The 24,129-nt window shown below is 40.7% G+C and overlaps 1 protein-coding gene across 5 annotated transcripts in view; it reads left to right on the top strand.

Annotated features, from left to right (window-relative positions):
* Positions 1–24,129, top strand: part of zmat3 (zinc finger, matrin-type 3) — a 93,924-nt gene that overhangs the window by 15,519 nt on the left and 54,276 nt on the right. Inside the window, exon 2 of one of the 5 annotated variants that reach the window (XM_073041117.1) lies at positions 19,264–19,454. The exons of 3 other annotated variants lie outside the window; for them this stretch is intronic. The gene's annotated coding sequence lies outside the window, so the exon portion shown is untranslated. Of the gene's footprint in view, positions 1–1,142; positions 1,208–19,263; positions 19,455–24,129 lie in introns of all 5 variants that reach the window. One more of the 5 variants, XM_073041116.1, reaches the window with a different exon arrangement.

Raw genomic sequence — 24,129 nt, 5'->3', positions numbered from 1 at the left:
AAATTGGATTTTTATTCAGCGTCTTCATCCAACTTTGAAATGTTGCATTAAAACCCATTTTTTCTAAGGTATAGTCGAAGTATATCCAATCCACCCTATCAGATGCCTTCAGAAGTGTTGTAGAACTTCCAGGTGGTCTCTTGCAAACTTGAGACCTGCAGCAATATTTTTGTTTGTTTTCTCTGTGGTGTTCTTCCATGAACACCATCCTTGTTCAGTGTTTTTCTTAGCGGACACATGAACAGAGACTTTTGCAAGTTCTAGAGATTGCTGCATGTCTTTTGCTGTTACCCTTGGGTTCTTTTTCACTTCCTTTAGCATTTCACATTGTGCTCTTGATGTGATCTTTGCAGGATGCCCATTCCTAGGGAGAGTAGCAACAGTACTGAGTTTCTTCTATTTGTATTCAATTTCTCTTGTGGATTGATGAACATTTGGGTCTTTAGAAATGCTTTTGTAGCCTTTTCCAGTTTCATGAATCTCTAGAAATTTTCTAAGGCCCTCTGAAAGTTGTTTTGATGGAGGCATCTTGCACATAAACAGATCTTTTTTTGAGAAGAGCAGGCTGTGTCAATAACCTGACAGTGCATCTTTTTTTAAAGGCAGAGAACCTCTTCAACCCACACCTCTGATCTCATCTCATTGATTGGAACACCTGACTCCAAATAGCTTTTGTAGAGGGCATTACCCCACAGGTTCACATACTTTTTCAAACAGATATATGTAATAGTGGATCATTTTTCTGAATAAATAAATGAACAAGTATAATGTTAGGACTTGCATGAAGATCTGATCACATTTTGGGTAAAATGCAGAAATAGAGAAAATTCTACAGGGTTCACAAACTTTCTAGCACCATTGTACTTTTATTACGCACTATGAAAAATTTCTCTGAAAGTCTTCCACTGTTCGTCTACTATTTAGCCTGGGTCTACGCTAGCCCACTCCTTCCTCATCCAATTGTAGTTTCCCTTGCTGAGGCATAATCACTGGTTTTTGGTCAAGCTATTGCACCCTCCATTTATGAGAAATTCAGTCATACTATGAGAACTTTTTTCCAAGAGGATTCCTAATTACCATATTGTTAATTTTGTCTTTCTCATTGCACAGGACCAGATCTAAGATAGCATTTTCCCTTGTAGGTTCAGGAACATGATGAATGGATGCATTTCATGAAAATCTCCTCAAGACTGCCTCAACCAACTTGGTTTGTCCAATCTTTGTGCAAGTTTAAAAACCCCTATGATTTTTTAATTAACTTTATCTTTGTTGCTTTTACTCTATCACAAGCCTGCATTTTCTAGACTTTTGCTGCCGCTATTTAAGTGAGACTTAAGTTTCTTGCTTATTGAAATGAAGCTGTAACTTTTTAATGCTCCACCAATCCTATCTGCTAAGTTTAGCTTATCCAGCATTTTCAATAAAGTGAGGAATATTGTAGTAGATTGCAACAAAACAGGCAGAATGGCATAATAGTTAAGTGACAGATGAAATTAAATTCAGAAGAATGAAATGATGCACTTTGACAGAAATGACAAGGAGTAACAATGGTATACTTCCAAAGAGTGTACGGAAACATAGAAACCTGAGTGTGTGTGTGTCTTCATAACATATTTATGGTGGCAGGAAAGGCTGAGAGAATAGATTGAAAATATGGAAGTTGGCATAAAAAGAAGTCTTGGATACAAGCGAAAGGGTTGTGTTGAAGCTTTATAAAACATTGTTTAGGCAACACCAATAAATACTTTTCACCAGACTTAAGAAAAGATGTGAAGATCTTGGAGAAGATGCAGAAAAGACATGCTGTAGTGCTTCCAACAACATGGTTGTATTGGAGCAGTTGAAATTGTTCCTTTTGGAGAAAAGAAGATTGTGGAGATTTAAGAAGTGCAAAATCATAACTCATTTAGATAAGGTAACAGGGGAAGTTATTGAATTTTCATTTATTCAATGAAAAGTTATTTTCATTTTTAAAAGACTAGGGAGATCATATTAAAACTTGGACAATATGGCAAGTGGTATGTAAGCAAAAACTTTTTTTGGAACTTGTTGCTTATACGAGTAGTGGACACATAGTCTTTCAGGGCTTTCAAAAGGGAAAATCAAAAACTGCAGATGCTGGAAATGTGAAGTAAAAAGACAAAAAGTGCAGATCAGGCAACATAGAGTACTGTGCAAAAGTATTAAGCACATGTTTAAAAAAAATTCTGTAAGGTGAAGATGCTTTCAAAACTAATGAAGTGAAAAGTTTCTAAATATCAAAATATTTACTATACAGAGCAGTAAAGAAAAGCTAAATCAGATCAATATTTCGTGTGACCACCCTTTGTCTTTAAAACTCCACCCTTTGTCTTTAAAACTGGATCAATTCTCTTTGATACACTGCCGTGTAGTTTTATAAGAAAATCGGTTGGTAGGTTGTTCCAAGCATCTTGGAGAACTTGCCATAGTTCCCCTGCAGATTTTCGCTGGCTTCTGCCTCTCCAGGTAATGTTTGATGGCTTCAATGATGTTGAGATGAGGGCTTTGTGAAGGCCTATCCAACGAAGATAGTTCTTTATAACCATATAACAATTATAGCATGGAAACAGGCCATCTCAACCCTTCTAGTCCGTGCCAAATGCTTACTCTCTCCTAATCCCACCGACCTGCACTCAGCCCATAACCCTCCATTCTTTTCCTGTACATATACCTATCCAATTTTTTTTAAATGACAATATTGAACCTGCCTCTACCACTTCTACTGGAAGCTTGTTCCACACAGCTACCACTTTCTGAGTAAAGAAGTTCCCCTTCATGTTACCCCTAAACTTTTGCCCCTTAACTCTCAACTCATGTCCTCTTGTTTGAATCTCCCCTACTCTCGGTGGAAAAAGCCTATCCACATCAACTCTATCTATCATAATTTTAAATACCTCTGTCAAGTCCCCCCTCAACCTTCTATGCTCCAAAGAATAAAGAGCCAATTTATTCAACCTTTCTCTGTAACTTAGGTGCTGAAACCCAGGTAACATTCTAATAAATCTCCTCTGTACTCTCTCTATTTTGTTGACATCTTTCCTATAATTCGGTGACCAGAACTGTACACAACACTCCAAATTTGGCCTCACCAATGCCCTGTACAATTTTAACATTATATCCCAACTCCTATACTTAATGCTCTGATTTATAAAGGCCAGCATACCCAAAGCTTTCTTTCCTATCACATGAGATATCCACCCTATCCACATGAGATTCCACCTTCCGGGAGCTATGCATCCTGACCTTAGGCATGTATTTTGGGGTCATTGTCTTACTGCAGAATGAAGTTGGGACCTATCAGTCTGATCAATACCTCCCTGATGGTATTGCGTGCTAGATGAGAATCTGCTTGTACTTCTGAACATTGAGGATTCCATTAATTCTGACCAGATCACCAACTCCATTTGCAGAAATGCAACCACAAACCTGCAGGGAACCTGTATTTCACTATTAGCTGAAGACAGTCATCTACATAGCACTCTCCAACTCTTTTATGGATAAACTGCCTCCAGTTTGAACCAGAAATTTCAAATTTTGTCTCATCAGTCCAGAGCACTTGCTGCCATTGTTCAGCACCCCAGTGCTTGTGTTTTTGTGTAGTTGAGTCTCCTGGCTTTGTTTTCTCTTCAGAGGAATAGCTTTTTGTTCGTCAGCAACTCTTCCGTGAAGACCACTTCTGACAAGACTTCTCTGGACTCTTGAGGGAGGTTTTTGGGTTCCAGTGGTTTCTGTAAGTTCAGAGCTGATAGTAATATTGAACTTCCGATTTAGAAGGGACGTCAGTTTGATATATCTCTTGTCTATTGCACTTGGTTTCTGTCGCTGCCCACTGTGTTTCTGGCCCAAGGCCTTGCCTGTTTCTTTGTGCTTATTCAGAAGAGCTCAGACAGCACATCTTGAAACTCCTGTCTACTGCAAAATTTCTGCTTGGGAGAGATCCTGCTGGTATGTTTACTCTTACTATGGTGTAAGAATTGATGATTTGAAGGTTAAACTGGCTCATCTGCCACACCCTCACCTTTTAGTTTGGTTTTTCTTTGTCCAGTTTAATTCCTTTTACACCCATTTCTATTTCACTTAATCAGTTTAATTCATTTAACTCATTATGTCATTGATCCTTAGCACCTATTTGTTATCTTTGTTTAATCATGCATTGAACTACATACATACAAAATAATCAGCTTTTTATTTGACAAGTGGAATTTCCGATGGGCCTTTGCCTCTATTCAGGGCCTCAAGCAGTCCTTCCAGGTGAGGCAGCTCTTCACCTGTGAACCTGCTAGGTTCGTCTATTGTTTCCAGAACTTCCGATGTAGCCTCCCTCCACTATATTGGTAAATTGGGGGACTTCTTCGATGAGCACCTCAGCTCCCTCTGCCAACAGCAGAACTTTCTGGTGGTCAAGCATTTTAATTCCAATTCCTATTCCCATTCCAGCATGTCAGACCATGGCTGCCTCTTGTGCCACAATGAGACAATCCTCAGGATGGAGGAGCAACATCTTGTATTTCATCTAGGTAGCCTCCAACTTGATGGCATGAATACCAATTTCTCATTCCTGGAAAATAATTTTCCTTCCACCTCCCCTCTTCTTCTAGTCCCCATTCTGGCCTCTTACCTCTACTCACCTGCCAATCACCTCCCCCTGGGCCCCCCCCCCACTTCTCTTTCTTCTACAGTAAACTCTCCTCTCATATCAGATTCCTTCCTTTCCAGCCCTTTATATTTGCCACCCACTTGGCTTCACTTTCAAGCTATCTTCCTTCTCTTCCCCTCACCTTTTTATTCTAGTATCTTCCCCATTCCTTTCCTGAAAAAGGGTCTTGACCGAAAATGTTGACTGTGTATTCATTTCCATAGATGCTGTCTGATCTGGTGAGTTCATCCAGCATTTTGTGTCTATTACTTAATATGTTAGTTCTTTTACAAAGTACAACCATTTCTACGTAACATTTAATTTCTTGGAAAATGAGTGTTTGGAAATCTAAAATTTGTTCCTTTATACTAGCGTACTAATGCAGAAGACAAAAGATAAATATCTAAAACAATTTTTTTTGTTTTTTAAAAAAAAATCTAGGGTGCATAAGACTTTTGTACTGTATGTGGACAGAGAAACATAATTAATGCTTTAATGAAACATTATCATAGTCTTTCAAATGGAAATTTGCTAAACTATTGTCAAAAATAATTTCCAGGACTGTGAGGAGGAAGTATAGGAGCATAAGAATTGGTCTACTAGGAGCTAGAACAGAGTTAAACTCAATGTACACTCAGTGTTTTCATGGGTAATAATGATTCCAGAGTTACATAAATAAAATAAGACAGGAATAAACTAAGCAGTGTCCGAGCCAAAAAAAAACTTCTTTCAAAGATTAAATGATTACAAAAGTTATTTGGTATGTTAATAATTTGCATCATTTATCAACAGCAAAAAGTCCTATTAAGGATTTGTTTTTAATTCAAGCAATATTGTATTAAGTAAAAGTGACAGCAGCAATGAGAACAGAAACAATAATGAATGACTCATGAAAAGCTAAGTGAACATTAAATTATACCTGGCAAAAATGAATAAAAAGGCTTTTTTTGCAGGGAGAGGTGGGATTGGTGATTGTATTTGATTCCTGGAGCTCTTATTAACTAGAAGGTGTTCAGAATATAATGTGAGTCACCTGTATGGCAGATCAGATAGGAATAGTGGATTCCTCTTCAGGTCATTCATGAACAGTAGAATAATGGGAGCATATTGTCCTCAGTTCCCTATGTAAACTATGTTCCCTATTGCAGTTTTAATCTTTATGAAATCTCTTTCATCAATCTTCCTTTCACTGGTTTCTCAAAGTTCAAGTTGGGTTTATAGTCCTAGACATACATAGCTAGGTTACAAATGCAATAAAAATTAGCTATTTGTAGTACCACAGTTAATTTCGAACATAAATTACATTAACTTAAATTAACAGATTATACATACACAACAAAATAAAATAAACGTTAGTGCAAATTGTGGGAAATATAATAAAATTGCTGTTTCTATGTGTGGTTCAATACCAGTATCTTTCCTTAAGGTTCTTGAATCATTTTTCAGGTTGCTTCAAGAATCTGATGGCAGTTGTGAATCAACTATTGTTGAACTTTGAGGTGTTAGTCTTCATGCTCCTGTATCTCCTGCTTAATGGCAGCAGTAAGAAGAGGGCATGGCCTAGATCAGCCTTTCTCAACCTTTTTGCCCTGGAGGACCCATTGAAATAATTTTCAGGTCTCAGGGAACCCCTGCATAAAATTATTATATCTACAGCTCACGGTACATTAGCGTGATCAGTAAGTTATAGATATAATCATCCAAAAATAATTGTCAATGCTTTTTTAAATAGAGGATGAACTTTTAGCCAACCTTTCTTGAAAAAAGTGGGTAATTTCCTTTTTGAAATTAATCGCTTTCTTTCCCTTTCATAAATTTTTAAATCTCATAAGGCAAACATAAATTTCTGTTAAATAACTGGCTTAATCCAAAATGGGTTTTAATTTTTTTTAAAGGTAGGCTGTGTCAATTTAATTTAAATAAAGGTTATAAATTGATTTTAATTAATGCTGTTTACAACATGGAAAATGTATTGACAGTGTTGAGTAGTAAAGTTTCTAAAAACAATCAGCCAAAGCAATATGAAAAAAATATACAGTCGGCCCTCCTTATCCGCGAGGGATTGGTTCCGGGACCCCCTCGCGGATACCAAAAAATGCGGATGCTCAAGTCCCTTATTCAATCTGTCTCAGTGTGGTGGACCTTAGGACCCTAGGACCCAGTGGAACCCCAGACCTTATTTAACCTGTCCCAGTGTGGTGGACATTAGGACCCGGCGGCGGAGCTCTGAATCCGCAGTGTTTCTGTTCACGAAAATAATCGCCATTGAAAATAAAGTGGAAATAATAAAGCGATTGTAAAGAGCTGAAACGCCATCGGTCGTTGGAAAAGTGTTAGGCTACTTCGGTCAACGATCGGAACAATTTTAAAGGATAAATTGAGAAGACCCTGCCCTGATAAAAGCTACAATTATTGCTAAGCAACGCAGTGGTTTAATTATTGGGATTTGGGTTTTTGATCCTCTACATCAACCTGGCACGGTGAAAAGTGCACTTGGGAGTGGTCTGTCACTGGATCGAACTTGGGAACTTTTGTTCCCGAGCCCGGCACTGAAACATACGTTCTTAAGCGTTTTATATGCATAGAAAGGTAAAATGTATACTATATACTAAGACAAACATTTGACTACCTGACAATAAATAATAACGGACGTACCTGTTCCGACTTACTTAGTAAGAGAGCTTCCGATTTTTTTCGATCCTGATCCACGATAACCCATGCACATCCTCCCGTATATTTAAAATAATCTCCAGATTACTTATAATACCTAATACAATGTAAATGCTATGTAAATAGTTGTTATACTGCATTGTTTAGGGAATAATGACAAGAAAAAAAGCCTGTACATGCTTAAACAAGAAGTGCTGGAAGAGCACTTCCGGGTTTTCACGATTCACGGTTGGTTGAATTTGTGCATGCGGAATTCGCGGATAAGGAGGGCTGACTGTATAGCCTAAGACACAATTTTATAAGAGAACTTGAAATGACATTTTCTTACTAAGTGACAAGATCAGGCTCAAATATAGGCCTAGCATATGAAACCTGTGCTTGTTTGTTACTGTGCAAATATCTCAATTCTAGGTTGAACTTGAGATAAGCACACATGGATTTCACCTTCAACTGAAATTAGGTGATTTCTATTCTTGCTCTTGATGCTTGTTAAACAGGAAAAAGCTTGCTCATACTTGTAATAAGTTGAAAACTGCAGCAAAATATTCATTGCTTTCCTATGAATAGCTGAATATTCTTCTTTCACAGAAATCCAGAACTTGCCCAGGGGCAGGTCAGTAAGTCTCATCTTGAGCGTATGATCAGACTGCAGCTCAAAGTTCATCCTCTTCTCTCAAAGTCAAGTTCTCAGGCTGAGCAGAAGATTCAGTGAAAGGGCCCCTCACCCAGTCAAACACTTGTGTTGAAAGGGAGGAAAATACTGTAGAACTTTATTCTGTAGTTCTTCCAGGTGGTTTTCAATGAGACTCGAGGCTTTCTGATATCCTTCTTCACTCTCAAGCCCAAACAGCAATGGAAACATTTCAAGATTTTACTTTTCAACATGGTTTTTCAGTTTCCTTTTAGGTCTAATAATCTTGTCACTTGAAGTCAAAACATTTTCTCCATGGACTTGCAAAGACTTGTTCAGCTGGTTCATATGATGAAAAATGTCTGTTAAGTAGGCTAGTTTCTCCAGCCATTCTTCATCTTCAAAGCACTCAGCAAAATCTTGCCTACTTTATTTCTTGAAAGTACCCCTGCAATTCACCTTCAGCTGTTGAGAACACTTCCACTGCTAAGCCACTGGATTGTATGTAGCTAGAGATCATTGTGCTCTTTGGCCAGGTTTTAAGTTTTTTAAACATTCCTGAGTAAACTGCTCTTTGTTTAATAAAGTTGACCATTTTTGTGGCATCATCCAGAGCTTTAATTTCATCTCCAAGAGTTTTTGACATCAGCATCTCTCTGTGAAGAAAGCAGTGTGTTGTGATGTTAGGATTTTCTTTTTTTTTAATATAACAACAGCAAAGCATCAGGCCAGCAGATGAGTCATGGCACATAAAAATCCTTCTTTAGAATGAAAATTTCTCACCAATTTTCTACTACACCAGTAGGGTTTGTTCACTCTCATAAATCCAAATCTGAAATGTAAAAACATATAGTAAAAGTAGACATTTAAAATAGTTTTAAAACAGAGTTAAAACAGGGTGAATGTAATAATATTATCCTCCTGCATCAGGCAACAACCCTGCAGTTTCTTTAGTATTTGTCTGTTTTATGAGGCTGAATTACTAGCTTGATGCTCAACCCAACACGGATGGAAAGCGTGCAAGGAGATTTGACTGGAAAACCAACACCAAAGCTGTTTACAAGAAGGGGATGAGCAGACTCTATTTTCTAGGAAGTTGAGATCCTTCAATGTGCGCAGCAGATCTTTTACCAGTCTGTTGTAGCAAGTGCGGTCTTCTTTGCGGTTTCATGTTGGGGGAAGAGCATCGGTGCTGGTGATACAAAAAGACTAAGTAAACTCATCAAAAAGGCTGAATCTGTCCTTGGCTACAACCTGGACTCTTTTGAGCTAGTGGTGGAGAAGAGGTCGCTAAACAAACTGTTACCCATTATGGACAATCAGGCACATCCTCTCCATGACCTACTGAATAAGCAGCAGAGCACCTTTTCCAACAGGCTCATTCAGCTCTGCTGTCACAAGGATCACTACAGAAAACCTTTCTATAAAATGAATATAACCATTCATCTCTATGTGACAGGAGAATACACATCATAGTACAATAGTCTGTTTTGTTGCAAATTATTGCACATTTGTACATTATTATTGTGTATATTATTATTCTGTACTTATTATTATTTTAAGTCAGTTGGAGGTGTGTGGGGAGAAGTTGGAGGAGGTAATTCGGGAGGTAGAGGCTAAGGTAACATTACAGCTCATGTTGGGCGAGTTCATTCAATGCTCAGAAAATGCATGTCCACCCCTCATATGCTTACTGTCCTCTGTTCCATGCAATACAATGCTCACTAATTATCAATAGCCTCCCCATCTCATGTCCCAAAACTTAAAATGGACTCAACCAAGTAAGCACGGTCCTACTGCGCACTGCCATACTGGGCTGAGAGAATTCTAATGAGATTGCTAATGGGTCTGCTCCGTCACTGCCCACCAATGTGAGTGCTAGCATTGTGCGAGGTTTAAAAAAAACAATGTTTTTTAATCACAATCTCACGTGAAGCCCCGAGCGATTTTCTTGTGGAACCCAGGTTGAGAAACCCTGGCCTAGATGGTGGTGATATTTGATGTTGGATATTGCATTCCTGAGGCATTGCCTCTTGTGGGTGTCCTTAGTGGTAGAGAGAGCTGTGCACATGATGGAACTAACTGGGTCAACTGCTCTCTGACTCATTCTATGTACATCTGCAGACATTTGAGAGTCTTTGATGTCTTAAACTTTTAAGAATTAGAGACAAAATGTGTTCCATTTTAAAATGTCCCAAAGATTGTAGCCAATTATGTACTTGTTTTTGTTGCTTTAATACGTGCAGTTAATGCTGCACAGCAAGCTCCCGCAAACAAACATGATAACGATGGGTATACAGTAAGTATTCACCTGGAAATTAAGAATACTCACAACACTTTTTTTACATTCTTTTGTATTAACTGAGAAAGCAAACCAGTCCACGGTTTAAAATCTGTTCTGAAAGATTATACCTCTGACTCCCACGGTGTAACTTCTCTCTGGAATATTGGACTGAATTTTTGTTTTCAACTTTTTGGAATAGAATCAGAAACTTTTTGATTCAGTCAAAAATGTTGTTAACTGAGCTACAATTATAAGGCTGAACATAGAGAAAACTGTCCTAAATCAGATAAAACCTTCATTAATGAAATATTTTCAAAACTTTTGACCTCTGTGTTGCAAACAGTATTCTGAAAACTAGCCAAAGGCAGGAAAGTATAATGGTTGCAAAAATAAAAATTCATGTGGACAGCTTATTAAACAATTATCAGGAGAGACTTAATCATCAATAAAATACCTGTATCATTAGCATCTTGGTAATAAAAATATTATCAACCCCCCTTTCATCCTTACAACTTACTTGAATGTGCAGCCAAGAGATGAAATTGAAAGGAAATTGGGATAATTGTGTTGTGAATATACAATGATGCTAATGTAATTAAAAACACCCCTGTGGACCAAAGTATTGAGTAATAAATACTAGTGTGTACTTAAAAAAAAAAAAATTGGATTAAATATAGAATAAACCTCTTTCTATGCTGACCACTTTGCACACTTCTAGGACAGTGACAATATTGGACTAAGCAACTCTCTCCCTCTTCCCCCTCCTCCCTCTCTCTCCCTCCCCCTCCTCCTCTCCCTCCTCCCCCCCCCCCCATGGAAAATATTAAACAGCCAGTTTCAAGCCGAGACCCTTCAGGACTGGAAAGGAAGGAGAGAAGTCCAAATAAGAAGGTGGGGAGGAGGGGAGGAAGATGTACAAGGTGGTGGGTGATAGGTGAAACCGAAAGAGGGAGAGGTTGTGAGGTAAAGAGCTGGGAAGTTGATTGGCGAAAGAGATAGAGGGCTAGAGAAGGGGGAATCTGACAGGAGACTATGGAAGAAAGGGAAGGGGGGAGGAGTATGGGCAGGTAAGAAGAGAAAGTGTGAGGGGGAAAAGAATGGGGAATGGCAAGGTGTGGGGGGCATTTACCATAAGATTGAGAAATTGATGTTCATACTATCAGATTGGAGGTTCCGATCAGGATGCTATCTGGTCCATATCCGCAAATTATCAGCAAGTTAATGATCAAACACAAAGAAAGCAAAATTGCTACTGCCTTTGGGCCCCAGTTAAACCCAACCATGTTCAATCATTGAGTATACTTTATGAAATAACACTCCCATAAGTTATCTCTATACATTACCAAGACTTTGTACATAGCAGGTTATCTATTCTACAGTAGAATAGATTTAATTATTTCATAAGTAGAATCCTGAACACAAATACAATTCTATTACAGCAGTGAATGATGATTAAAAATTGCTACAAATACAAATAACTAGTGTAATGCCCTGGTAAAGGTTTTACTGCTAATGTTGTAGAATATTTCATATAATGGTTTTCTGTAGAAGCAATGTGTTCTGCTTGAAGTGTTTGGGTTACTGTTAAAGATAAGGGATGCTTAGGAATGTTGTCATCCAATCAGGAGGGTGGAACTGGGAGAGGTTTTATGATGGAAACTGAGGTGGGTTGAGGTCTTTTTCAGTGGGAGATGGAGAGAGAAGTAGCTCCACTGGCCGTAGGATTCACTCTGGTGGGAATGCGTGATCTGATGCCCCCCAAGAGGGGAGTTCTAACAGGGATCGGTGAATATGAGCTGACGCCTTGAGTACAGCAGACACATCGGCTTTTGGAAGATTTAAGCTCTAACCTGTGCACGCTTGACTGTTTAATTGGGCCCTTTTTATATTTTTTTCCTTTTGTTTAATAACTTTTTGGTTAATTTAACATTCATAAATATTTATCATTGTAGGCAGTGTATGATCTGTTATTTCTTGTGGATGGTGATTGTATGAGGCAGTAAATCACAGAGTATTCATGTAAATTGGAGTTCAGGTGAATGAGACCTCTGAACCTCATGGGTTTAGCAGGACCCAGGCCATATCAACCCTAGACATATGGAAACTGAGAAAAGTGTTTTTTTTTCACCGCTGAGTCTGGTGGCTGTTAGCGAGCAGCTAACAAGTCGCATCTCTAGAGATGCCCAGTAAAAAGGGCATGGGCGCTTGTACAGGATTGAATTAGTTGAATACTGTGTGATTGCTCTGAGGATTGATTAAGTGGTTTTGTGTTTAAGCCTGTGTTAAACTGTTATCTGAGAAAATGATTAAGATGCGCAGTTGTAGATGCCACAGGGATTAAGTGTTGGTGCGATCCAAGGAGATTTCCCTGTAACTAATGTTTGTGTTCTGAGTGGGGTAGATATCAGCAGCCCAGATAAATTGTTGATTAGGTTTTTAAGTACCATTAAGGTATTAGAGAGAATTGCATTCATGGATCAGCAGTTTGACTAAATGGCGGGCAAAAATATTGTTTTAGTTCAGACTGGTGATGATGTGAAGGGAGTGGATCTGCCTGGTGACATTTGGGGTCCTGGGAGAGGGGGGGCCATGGGCTATTCATACTTTCAGAGAATAGGGGAATGTGGGTGAGGAAGCCGAATTAGAAGCTGTGTTTCCCATAGCTGCTCTGTTTCTGCGGAGTGAATAGAAGGAGTTGTCTGATGTGGTAGGTCTAACGAGTCCTCCAGTGAGGGGGGAAAATTCTGAATTGGTATCGGCAATTATGTCCCTGGAGGATAAATGGCAAAGTGCACCAGTGGAGAATCTAAATGATCATAGGCTGAGAATGTTCTCGGGAGTGAAGCCCACCCCGAGAGGGAGGAGGATATGAGATTTGGGTGGAGCAGACATCTCAGATGCTGGTTGAGTGGTAGTGCTCTGATAATATGAAAAGAGAGTGACTGGTAGAGAGTCTTAGAACGTCTGGCTGCTGAGGTAGTGAGGTCCTGGATAGCAGAGATCCCCTTGCTACTTCCATGGACTGCATGCAAGCATTAGAAAGCATTTTTGGCACTCCGGGAAGCCTGGTGGAGCTTATGACGGGGTTTAGGAACATGTTTCAGGAGAAAGGAGAAAAACTTTGTCTACATTTCCGGCTAGAGGGACAACTACTTTGTTTGTGGTGTAAAAGAGCCATTCAACTGGCTGATTGATGCACCATCAATAACACACTCTGAGACGTAAAAGCGAGGTATCGGCTTTTATTGACTGGAAGAAGGAACGAGCAGTGAGTGACCACCATACTACATCCTGGAGACTGAGAGGCCAGGCTCAGACCTCCATCACCTTTATACAGGGGTCTGTGGGAGGAGCCACAGGAGCAGTCATCAGGGGGCATGTCCAGACAGGTATATGTAGTTCACCACACTGATGTGAATCATTTAAGGATGGACCAAGTGGCGAAGGATGTACAGTTACGTGACCTGATTGCTTTAAGCCTCCAAATGTCTCACAAAATGCACCCCCCTGCCTCGTTTGTTGAGCTGATCAGAGAAGTAAGAGAGGAAGAAAACACGATGGAGGAGTGGGAGGTCTCCATCAGCAGAGCACTATCCTTGGTAGTAGCCTCTGTTACTGAAACGACTCCCTGATGGCCCACAGGTGAGGGTTTTACAGAATTTTGTGAAAGATTTTAGAGCTGTGATACCTTGGTTTATATAGGTGGGTGCTGTCACCAAGCATGACAAAGCCAATAAGGAGTCAGACCCACTGACTAAGTAAAGGACTGCTATTTAATGGGGTCCATTGAAAAGGAGAGCGAACGGTATTGTCTGTTACAACTGTGGTGAAGAGGATATATTTCAGACAGGAGTCTGAAGGATGAGAAAACCTTTGGAAAGTGATCCAATGGTTACTTAAACAGAAGGGAAAGTCAGGAAATTTCGCAGAGACCTGGAGAGGGTATGGTCTGGCATCTCGGGGGGAACACATTCCAATCAATGTATCCAGGAAAACACTGAAGTACAAAACCCTATTCCTGAAGGTTTACTGGGGCTATGCTCCAGTGTATCCCTATGGATCAAGGGTATTATGCTAGAGCCATACTTGACAGAGGTCATCGGGTTATGTTGTTTTGACAACTGGTATTTGACGCATTTACCATTGATGCCATTCAGTGCCCTAGAGCTCTGGGCACTTAGCACTGATGACTACCTGTATGATGGTTACTTGTTGTTGAAGCTGGAGTTTTTGGAGGCAGATATGGGAGTAGCTGAGGTCCTTGATACGTTAGTCTTCCTTGTTTGGACCTGGTCGAGAAAGGTGAAGCTTCAATTCTTGTAGGAACAATTACTCCTACTGTGAGGAGGCTAATGGAAGCCTGCAAGGAGAAAGTTGGAGAGAGCTTTCTGAAAACCTGGTCCATTCACCCTGTGTTCAGAGCTGCTTTTGAAGAAGTGCACTCTCATCCTAGGCTGGATGAGCACAAACGAGGAACTGTGTTGTACACTCAGTCCAACCCTGTCATATTACAGCCTGGGGAAGTAGCTCGAATGATGGGAAACACCAAATTTCCCGGAATGCCTGATGCTGAGACCCTTCTGGTGGATGCTCCAGAAGACTGAAGAGGAATCGTGCTTACCTGCTGGAGTATTCACGAGGCCTGAACTGCAGAAGCTGTCAGTTGTACAGGTAAACAGGATGACAGTGATTGTCAGGAACACCTCAGAGAGGGAGGTCACCCACAGGCAGGGAGTGCCAATGGTACATCTTTTTCTGGTGACTGTAATGTCTAGTTTTCCTGTGAGAAAAGCAGGAGAGAGACCATCTCCTGGAATGGGAAAGTAGACAGCTAATTCATTCAACTTTGGTGACTCTCTGGTAACTGGAGTTTGGTAAAGGAAACTGACAAAGAAGATGTTAAAGTTTATAGATGTCTTTTCTATTGACAAGTTTAAAGTGGATTGTTCCAAGAGTACTTGTAGCACCATCTGAGTGACAGAGGACACCCCTTTCGGAGAAAGGTCTCAGCGACTGGCACTTGCAGAGGTAGAGGATGTTCGGCGGCATCTGCTTTAGCTGAAGGAAGCTGGGATTATCACTGAGTCCAGGAGCCCCCATAGTGGTGGTGAGAAAGAAGAATGGGAAGGTACAAATGTGTATTGACTGTTGGGCATTGAACCGATGCACACTCCCTGACCTGTAGACTGTTCTGTGGATCGAGGATGTTCTGGCCTGCCTGAGTAGAGCGAAATAGTTCAGAGTGCTGGACCTAAGGAGTGAGTATTATCAGACACCTATGAGTGAGACTGACAAAGAGAAGATAGCATTCATATGTTGACTTGAATTCTTTCAGTTTGAAAGGATGCCCCAGTTACTTTACAGCATGTCATGGAGAAGACTGGGGATATGAATTTGCTTGAAGTGCTGGTGTACCTGGATGATCTCATAGTTTGGGTCTACCCTGGAAGAGCAAGAGATGAGCCTATTGAAGGTCTTAGGCCACCTGAAAGCTGAAGGGTTAAAACTGTCACTGGACAAGTGTCAGTTCTGCAAGATGTCTGTCAACTGCATTGGGCACACCATCTCATTGTATGGAGTATCTATGGATCTGTCAAAGATAGAGGTAGTGACTACATGGCGAAGGCCCAAGAATGTGTGTGCTCGAGGCTCATTCCTTGGTTTCTGGGAGTATTATTGGAGGTTTGTGAAGGATTACACCAAAGTGAGTCACCATTTGAATCAGATACTGTGCGGTTATCCTTCCTTGGGAAGAAAGGGAGGAGGATGAAAGGAGAAGATGGTAAAGTTTATCTTGGCCCTTTGGAGCCTTTTGGAGAGAGATAGAATGCAAAATGTGAAGAGTCCTTTCAGTTGCAGAAGGAGCTGCTGACGAAAGCACCCACTTTTGCTTTTTGCAAACCCCCAACTGCGGCGTGTATTACATACAAATGCTAGTTGAGAGGGATCTGTCAGGTTCAGGCAAGCATATATATATATATTTGACTTGTATCTTGACCTCTGACTTCTGCCACAGGCTATCATTGAAACTCTGGATATCAGCACTGTCCACCTATGATTTCAGCCTGAAGTAACAGTCAGGGAGCCAGAATGTTGATGTGGATGTATTGTCCCACGTGCATAAAGGGTTAGAAATAGACAGAGAGTGTGAGAGTGTTCCTGCATCTGGAGTTAAAACAATTTGCCAATTTTCTGCTACAGAGAAATCAGAGGCAAGGCCTGGGCAGGATAGAGCTGTGGATCATTTGGGAGCTTCTGGTTGCACCATTCCACAGGCTTACTGCAAGTTGACTGCTTTGAATACAATGTAGTTGCCTACATTGAGTCCTGGGGAAGTGGCCGCTGCTCAGCGAGATGAACCTTGGATGGGTTTCATTTGATCAGCTGTTGCAAAAGGGTATATGGCCCAAGTTGTAAAGATGAAACAGCCTGCCATACTTCTTCTGCTAAGAGAATGGAATGAACTGGACTTGAAGAACCAGGTTCTGTGCTGGATCACGTCATCCTCCAGACAGGCCTTGGCGTTCCCAGTTGGTTTCACCCGAGAAACATTGGAGAATTGTGTTGAAGTCACCTCATGATGATTCAAGTCATTTGTGGTTTGACGAGATCGATGATCAGTTCTACAGGCCCTGAATGAAGCCTGAGGTAGAAGTGGGCTAAGTGATGCATTCAGTGTATTCGAAGGAAGACACTGCCTACGACAGCCACTCCTTTTTCCCATTTGCAGAGTGCGGGGTCACTTGATCTGGTATGTATGGATTTCTTCTCCATAGAGCCTGATTTCAGCAACGTGGCAAATGTTTTAGTTATTACTAATCACTACACCAGATATGTTCAAGCCTTCCTTACAAAGGATCAGAGGGTATCCACCATGGCCAGAGTGTTATGGGAAAAGTATTTCATTCATTATGGCCTTCCCAGATGGATAATTAGCAATTAGGGAAGGGATTTTGTGAGCAGGCTCATACATGAGTTACTGAGCATGCTTGGAGTCGAGAAGTCATGGACGAGTCTTATCACCCTCAGGGTGATTTCCCAGTCCAAGAGGTTCAACCAGACATTGCTAGACATGATTGAAACCCTCGTTATCAGCAAGAAGAACAAATGGAGTCAGCATATTGGGCATCTGGCCACTGCTACAACTGTACACAAAATTAAGCTACTGGATACTCGCCATATTAATTGATGTTTGGGCACAAAGCAAGATTGCTGCAGACCTCTTGTTTTGGGACTGGTGGAGAAGACTTGCCACAGAAGATCTATCTTAATTATGAGTCTGACATGAGGGAATTGCAAAAGGCTTATGAAATAGCAGAGGTTTCCACTACCAAGCAGAATCAAGAAAACAAGAGGAGATATGATCAAAAGATTAGGTTTTCCCAACTGGTGCCTAAAGACAGAGTTCTCATAAGGAACTTGAGGCCACCAGGGAAGCATAAGTTGGCTGATTGCCAGGTGGCTATGCCTTATATAGTGGAAATTCAGATGTCGCATGCGCCAGTTTTTCGGGTGAAGCCAGAAGGCGGGAATGAACCCATCAGGGTTCTCCATCGAAACCACCTTTTGCCTCTTGGACAAGAGGTACATGTTGACCCAGAGCCTGAAGTGGACCCTACACCTGTTAGGATAATATTGCAGTGACATGGGTGAGCAGAAAGACAGTCAGTGGAGAAACCTGAAGATGACCTAACATTGAATGTTGTACAGACTTAGAGGATGAGGAAATGGGGTGTGGTATATGCTACCTTATGCAAACTCCCCAATAATTGATGAAGATTCCCGAACCTCCCCAGGCCGATGCTGATGTAGTGGGGGTGACTAGCAGTGGACAGGCGGGCTTTTGGCTGGATAGTGAAAGGAAACTGGGTTCCAAAGTATTTGAGGATGAAGCTGAGCTTAGTCAAGTGACGGGGACCTGAGTTGCTGGAAGGCACGAGTCATGGACAGAGGGAGGCTTCTTAAAGTAGACAGGAAAGATCCCAAGGAGTGTCTGAGACTGAAGATGTAGATAATGGCATAAGGAGGTCTCATAGAGTTAGGAAACCCCCAGATAGGCTGGTCTATATTGCATCAGGGGAACAGAGTGTTGCGCCTATCTTCCAGTGAGATATGTCCCTACCATTTACAATGGATTGGAGATCCTGACATCACAAAATTCCTTTGAAAACCATTATTAATGATGGGTTGATAAATTTCAAGGTCATGGAGATATGACTATTTTGTGGGGGGCAAATGTAATGCCCTGATAAAGATATTGTAACTAAGCTTGTAGTGTATTTCAGGTAATAATTTTCTTTAGATAGTAACTTCCCTGTTTGCTGGAGAAATTGTGGAAATCAAAATGCAAATCATTATCATATTTTTTAGGACTGCCCTGTTATCAAAGACTATTGGAGTGGGATACACAATGCCCTACAAGACATCTTTAAATGTGAAATACCCTTAGAGAGTAAGACCATATATTTTGGATATATACCTCAAGAAAGGTTGAAAAGAGATAAATATTTAATGAATATATTGTTGGTGGCTGGTAAAAAGACTCTTACTAGGAAATGGTTATCACAGGAGAGCCCAACTTTAAATACATGGATGGAAATTATAATGGACATTTACAAAATGGAGAAGATAACAGCATCTGTTAATCATAAGCTGGAACAATTTGATTCATACTGGGAAAAATGGTTTAACTACATAATGCCTCATAGGCCTGATTTTATTCTCACAAATCAATGAACCTGTTGTAAAAAAAACCACTCCCTACTTGTACATCGTTCTTTCCTTTTGCTTGTTTTTTCTTTCCACTCTTTTCTATAAGTGTATACCTCAGATAAATACTTTGTGGAGATTTGTGATATATATGATTATATGATATATATGTACAATGTCTGAAATACATCTTATGGAAATGTTTGTTTGATGATGAACTTCAATAAGAAAAAATAAATTACAAAAAAAACAGCATGTTTGGGTTACTGTTAAAGATAAAGGATCCTTAGGATTGTTGCCTTATCCAATCAGGAGGGTGGAACTGGGAGAAGGTTCTAGAGAACACTGGAGGAGAGGTTTTGTGATGAAAACTGAGATGGGTCAATGTCTTTTTCGGTGGGATATGGAGAGGGAAGAAGCTTAAGAGAACGGGCTGGAGGATTCAATCCGATGGAGCCCAACGGGGGAATTCGACCGGGAATCGATGAATATGAGTTGACACTGTGAGTACATGTGACACATTGAAGGTTTAAGCTTCAACCTGTGCATATTTGACTGTTCAATTATAATTATAATGGGTGATTTTTGTTTTTACTTTCTTTTATTTAATAACTCTTTGGTACAATTAACATTCATAAATATACATTCTTTATGATTGTATAAGGTGTACGAACTGTTATTTCTAGCGGACAGGCAATTGCATGGGGCAGTAAATCACACAGTATTCACACAAACTGGCGTTTGGGTGGGTGAGACATCCGAACTTCATGATTTTTGTGGGACCCAAGTCATATCTACCCTAGAAAGTCTGAGAAAGGTGGTTTTCTCTCCACTGAGTCCGGTGGCTGTTAGCGAGGGGCTAATGAGCCGCATCTCTAAAGACAGCCAGTAAAAAGGGGTTTCACTAGATTGGGAAATACACACTTCAATATTCATTTATTTATAAGTTGAATCAGATGGAAAGTTTGGAGTGGTAAGTAACTTTCAGAAACAACCTACAAAATTGTTTCCTTTTTTTTTTACTTGGTTTGTACCTTTTGTCACAGTTCTCTAGCAAATGAGGAAGTAAGATTAAATCAGTGATGCATGGAATAATTTAATATTTTCAATTTGTGGTTACAGATATAGAAACAGTTCAGCAAGTCATAAAGAAATCCCATATCAAAAATAGAGAATAGTATGCCCATGTGTCAGCTGTGGAATCAAATCCTAATTTGGTCAGATTTCAAATATTAATTGATGTAAGAATTAGCTGAATTATCCAGTTAGGGCGGGATGGAATGCCAATATTGAACTTGCCTTAAACACAAAATTTTCTACATTTCTATTAGTAGAATTTCCAAAGTTGCCTTCTCTGTGTGGTGGATTGATAAAAGGAAGTGCATAATTGAGTTTTCCATGGCTCAACAGATTTTCTACAGGACTAGTATGTGATCAGTTATGGCAGTCCGAGATTAATATTTTGGCATAGGTCTTGTAAGCATATCTCCCAGAAGTAAAAGCTCTTAGGCTTATTGTTTATCAGAGGTCCAAGTTCAGTAAGATCTCTTGTAACATTTCATTGCTGAATTAGATTTTACAGTAATAAAAGAAATACATATCCTTTCATGAATTGTAAACTAGGAAGGGATCTATTTAATTAATTGTGGGGCTCTCGGGTGTGTTGAGGAGCAGGGTGACCTTGGGGAAGTTCTCTGGATCTCTGAGCGTGACAACTCAATGGGTGGTGTGATACAGAGGGCATTCTTGCCTTAATCCAAAGGTGTTTGGGGAGGGGAGGCCATGGTACATCTTTATGAGATGTAGGGAGGGGCATAGTTAAAATGAAGGCAGTTGTGGAGGAGATTTGCGAATGTTTCTTGAGATGGATAAATCTTAGTTGTGGCATTGGTTGGTGGGTGTTGTTTGTTTTGCTTGGATCAGTGGAAGCTGAGAGGGGTCTGATAAAAGTATACAGATGAGGCTTGTGGATAGAGTAAAGACATTTTCATGACAGAGGTGAGAAGTTTGGGTTGGGAGGTTTTTTTCCCAGGGGATGTTTGCAGCCTGGGGTGTGTTGTCTGATATGATAGATCAGTACCTTGTTGCCTTAGTAGTGTATAGAAATAATCTATGGGCATGTTCTTCCACTAGGGACATTTAGGGATTGAGTGTGATATGGCAATAATGGAAAGAATGCAGAAGAGGTTCACCAGGATATTGCCTGGAATGAAGTACTATAGTTATGAGAAGATAATGAATAGGCTGGAATATTTTTAGTCCAGGCACTAGAATCATTAGACGTGGAAGGTTGTGGTGCATGTGATAGTGATTGGGATTAGCGCTAGGATCCTTGCTGTTTGTAATTTACAAAGGCCATATGAGCATTTTTAACACACACAGTTTGTTTGAATGGTAGTGTTTAATCCATACAAATGTGTGAGTTAGTTCACTTTGGAAATGCAAATTCTGGTAGGATATGTAGGGATTCAGATTTCTGGATCATTGGGACCTTTTTTGGGGCAGGTGTGACCTGTACAAAAAGGACGGGTTGTACTTGAATCCCAGGGGACCAATGTCCTGGCGGGGAGGTTTGCTACAGGGAGAGTTTAAACTAGAATTGTTGGGGGTGGGAACTGAACTGAAGAGACTTGGGAAGCTTGGAGACGGTGTGTGAGGGAGGATAGGCAGGTGATAGAGAAGGGAAGTACTCAGACCGACGTTTTGAGATGTGTCTATTTTAACTCAGAGTATTGTGAACAAGGCGGATGAGAGAGCGTGGATCAGTACTTGGAGCTATGATGTGGTGGCCATTACAGAGACTTGGATGGCTCAGGGACAGGAATGGTTACTTCAAGTGTTGGGGTTTAGATGTTTCAGAAAGGACAGGGAGGGAGGCAAAAGAGCTGGGGGTGTGGCTGTTAATCAGATAGTGTCACGGCTGCAGAAAAGGTGGATGTCAACGGTGTCTCTGTGGGTGGAGGTTAGGAACAGGAAGGGGTCAATAACTCTACTGGGTGTTTTTTTATAGGCCGCCCAATATGGATATCGAGGAGCAGATAGGGAAACAGATCCTGGAAAGGTGTAATAATAACAGAGTTGTAGAGGTGGGAGATTTAATTTCCCAAATATCAATTGGCATCTCCCAAGAGCAAGGATTTAGATGGGGTGGAATTTGTTAGGTGTGTTCAGGAAGGTTTCTTGACACATTATGTAGATAAGCCTACAAGAGGAGAGGCTGTACTTGATCTTGTATTGGGGAATGAACCTGGTCAGGTGTCAGATCTCTCAGTGGGAGAGCATTTTGGAGATAGTGATCATAATTCTATCTCCTTTTGCAACAGCATTGGAGGGAGATAGGAACAGACAAGATAGAAAATTTTTTAACTGGAATAAGGGGAATTATGAGGCGATCAGGCAGGAACTTGGAAACTTAAATTGGACACAGATGTTCTCAGGGAAAGGTACAGAAAAAATGTGGCAAATGTTCAGGAGATATTTGTGTGGAGTTCTGCATAGGTACATTCCAATGAGGCAAGGAAGTTATGGTAGGGTACTGGAATCGTGGTGTACAAAGGCTGTAGTAAATCTCGTCAAAAAGAAAAGCTTACGAAAGGTTCGGAGAGCTAGGTAATGTTAGAGATCTAGAAGATTATAAAGCTAACAGGAAGGAGCTTAAGAATGAAATTAGGAGAGTCAGAAGGAGCCATGAGAAGGCCTTGGCAGGCAGGATTAAGGAAAACCTCAAGCATTCTACAAGTATGTGAAGAGCAAGAGGATAAGACATGAAAGAATAGGACCTATTAAGTATGACAGTGGGTAAGTGTGTATGGAACTGGAGGAAATAGCAGAGGTACTTAATGAATACTTTAGTATTCACTATGGAAAAGGATCTTGGTGATTGTAGTGATGACTTGCTGCGGACTGAAAAGCTTGAGCATGTAGATATCAAGAAAGAGGATGTGCTGGAGCTATTGGAAAGCATCAAGTTGGATAAGTTGCCGGGACCAGATGAGGTGTACCCCAGGCTAGTGTGGGAGGCGAGGGAGGAGATTGCTGAGCCTCTGGCGATTATCTTTTCATCATCAATGGGGACAGGAGAGGTTCCAGAGGATTGGAGGGTTATAGATGTTGTTCCCTTATTCAAGAAAGGGAGTAGAGATAGCCCAGGAAATTGTAGACCAGTGAGTCTTACTTCAGTGGTTGGTAAGTTAATGGAGAAGATCCTGGGAGGCAGGATTTATGAACATTTGGAGAGGTATAATATGATTAGGAATAGTCAGCATGACTTTGTGAAAGGCAGGCCGTGCCTTACAAGTCTGATTGAATTTTTTGAGGATGTGCCTAAACATATTGGTAAAGGAAGAGCAGTAGTTGTAGTGTCTATGGATTTTAGCAATGCATTTGATAAGGTACCCCATGCAAGGCTTATTGAGAAAGTAAGGAAACATGGGATCCAAGGGGACATTGCTTTGTGGATCCAGAACTGGCTTGCCCACAGAAGGCAAAGAGTGGTTGTAGACGGGTCGTGTTCTGCATGGAGGGCAGTGACCAGTGGTGTGCTTCCGGGATCTGTTCTGAGACCCTTACTCTTCGTGATATTTATACATGATCTGGATGAGGAAGTGGAGGGATGAGTTAGCAAGTTTGCTGTTGACAGGTTGGGGGTGTTGTGGATAGTGTGGAGGGCTGTCAGAGGTTACAGTGGGACATTGACAGGATGCAAAACTGGGCTGAGAAGTGGCAGATGGAGTTCAACCCAGATAAGTGTGAAGTGGTTCATTTTGGTAGGTCAAATATGGCAGAATATAGTATATGGTAAGACTCTTGGCAGTGTGGAGGATCAGAGGGATCTTGGGGTCCGAGTCCCTAGTACACTCAAAGTAGCTATACAGGTTGACTCTGTGGTTAAGAAGGCATACAGTGTATTGGCTTTCATCAATCGTGGAATTGAATTTAGGAGCTGAGAGGTAATGTTGCAGCTGTATAGGACCCTGGTCAGACCACACTTAGAATACTGTGCTCAGTTCTGGTCGCCTCACTACAGGAGGGATGTGAAAACCATTGAAAGGATGCAGAGGAGATTTACAAAGATGTTGCCTGGATTGGGGAGCATGCCTTATGAAAACAGGTTGAGTGAACTTGGCCTTTTCTCCTTGGAGCGACGGAGGATGAGAGGTGACCAGATAGAGGTGTATA

This window comes from Hemitrygon akajei, chromosome 3, assembly GCF_048418815.1.
Source record: "Hemitrygon akajei chromosome 3, sHemAka1.3, whole genome shotgun sequence".
Lineage (NCBI taxonomy): Eukaryota > Metazoa > Chordata > Chondrichthyes > Myliobatiformes > Dasyatidae > Hemitrygon > Hemitrygon akajei.
The sequence above is the reverse complement of the archived record's forward strand: the minus strand, read 5'-3'. Positions and strand labels throughout refer to the sequence as shown.